Here is a 2500-nt window from a genome sequence, read left to right on the forward strand (position 1 = left end):
ATTTTGGCTTCTAGCCAAAATCTAGAGTCAGTTTCCGTTTCTGCGCAGGTCTTTTATCTCTTCAGAAATAACCTTTATTTTCTGAGTCTTTAAGATTTTATTTTGACCTTTCAGGGCTTTTGAACAACAATTTGGAATTTTCTCAACTACTTTGAGATATTCCTTTAGAGACACTTTCACTCGCTTTGAGAGTTCTCCTGCGAATGACATTCGCTTTTGTGCGGTGGGTTTACAAGATCATATCTTAAACCTTTCCTTTTCCGAGGAGCCGCAGTTTGTTGCTCTTGGTCGAATTTAATCGTCTTGTACAAGTTTTCATGATTGTTCTTCATGACTCTTCATGATTTTTCTCATGATCGACTTGTACTTTTCTCCCACTTATTCTTGTAATAATTAGTGCTAATTATTAGAAGAATACTATCATGAGCAACAAACACTTTGTTCTCTTGATTGGTTATGGAAGAAGCCCAAATTTCTTTCAAAAGAAATTGCGTCAGACTTTAGCTAATTTTGTAATGCTTTTACAAGCTTAGCTGTTAGACGGACTTTGGTAAGTGTGAAAATAGTCGTTTATAAAATATGTCCCAAAATATTCGGAAGACTGGCTTAAACCCATCTTTGATCGAATTATGCATAGCAATGTTCGATTACTCCCACTGAATCCACCATCCCTCAGATGTGTTCCATGGAGCGAGTTGGGAAACGTTTTCTCAACTCCTTTGATGGTTATTTAGTATTTGACTCAAGTTTTTATCACTCCAATCTAATCGGATGACTTAAACTCTCTTGTCAAAATGATTCTTTTACTTCGGTTTGTACTTTGTTTGAACCTTTCAAACATTCCGACTTATACTTTATGATTTGTACGTTTCCATGAAGTTGTCAGAGTACGTATTTGAAGTTTCTCTCGTTAGCTTCTGCAAGTAAACTTATAGGTCTGCATAACACTGTATGAGTCCTAATAGATTACCAGTCTCTATGCCTTTTGAAAAGGGTGACTTTGTCAATTCAGTCCTTAAGACCTAATTGACAATGCTGAAGTTTAATGAGTTTGAATCTCTTGATTTTAGCCATTATCAATGTTAACCTTCAGTTAATTTTACCACTGGTTTAAAACATCATATGTTTCTAGAAGAACAAAATAATCACTATTAAGTTCTAAGCTAGATCAGTGTCTAAAAGAAGACTTTGATCCCTTTCAGCATCCCTAGCATTACTGCTTCTGCTCCCTCTTGGATTTTTACTTCTTTTAGTCAAGTATGTAATTCCCTTAAGCTCCCACTGAGCCGCTCATCTGGTCTTAAATACCTGATGAAGGAATTTTACGATACTTGTTTTTAACTTTGTTAGCAAGGATACGGAACCGGAATTCATAATTCCATTCCTTTTGTCCTCCAGGTGCTAAAGGTAGTTTCCTTTTAAATGGTCTAGCCATTGTTTTAGAAACATTCACAGTAATGAGGAATACTCTTGATCATGTACTCGGCAACTGCTTTTCTTTGATCAAATGTTTGTCTCACTTGACTGATCCTTTTGCCCTTTTGAATCTCAAGATCTCTTTCTTAGATTCTTTGTACCAAATCTCAAGATTTAGATATTCCCGTATGTTCTGCTCAGTTTGTTCGTAACAATCTGAGTGACTCATTTAAGGTCTTATCTATCTTTGTTCAATCGATATTGAATTTGGGTGATAGATGTATTCTGTTGTCTTCCCTTAGGATGACTTTCAGATTGCCTTGGAGGTCTCGTACCTCTCCATTTATGACTTTTGTAGGAATTTCTTCCTCAGTTTGTCTTAATGGTCGTGCTAGCATCCATTGCTCTTTCAAAGAGAATGTTATACGATTGCTTGCAAAAGGCTTTTGACCTTCTCTTGTATGAGTCAACATTGGGATTGGGTATTCTAGTGACCTTTCTTTTGAATCTGAGAACTATTCTCGGATTCATTCTTCCATTCTTGGAAGTGGATCAACACCTCCCTTAGGTGTGATTCAATGTTGAAACCGTTTCTACGTGTCATCTTAAAAACTACATAAAGAAATGACAAAGTTTTAAAACTCGTTATCGTTTTTGAAAAAACTTAGTTTTCCCACATTATTCAATAAAATCGTCCCCGATTGAATAAGTGATTCCAAGACCCCAGTTCTTCGGAGTAAAGCGGACGAAGGCCCTACCCTTTGACTCCGTCGTTCCGGGTGAGTGAACTACTTCACTGATCATACCTTATGACTCTTGGTTGATAGATTTCATTAATGAATGACTAATCTATCCTTTTGCCTCGAGTATCCAAGACTCTCTTGCTGATCTCGTTGAGTAGAACCATTTAGACGTGTAGGCCTCTTCTATAGACCTACCCGCATTGTCCCAAGGTAGAGGAGGTACTCTGCGAAGGCCGACCCACCTTCCTCGAACAAGGGCGCAACGAGTGTCTTAATCTGGATAGGCGATTACTCAAGATTACGTTTTGGGGACTTTTACGCTAGTCTGGCGTTTGTTATAG

Source organism: Eschscholzia californica, unplaced genomic scaffold (genome assembly GCF_041429995.1).
Source record: "Eschscholzia californica isolate CP2 unplaced genomic scaffold, dmEscCali1.0.p SCAF_91, whole genome shotgun sequence".
NCBI classification, from domain to species: Eukaryota; Viridiplantae; Streptophyta; class Magnoliopsida; order Ranunculales; family Papaveraceae; genus Eschscholzia; species Eschscholzia californica.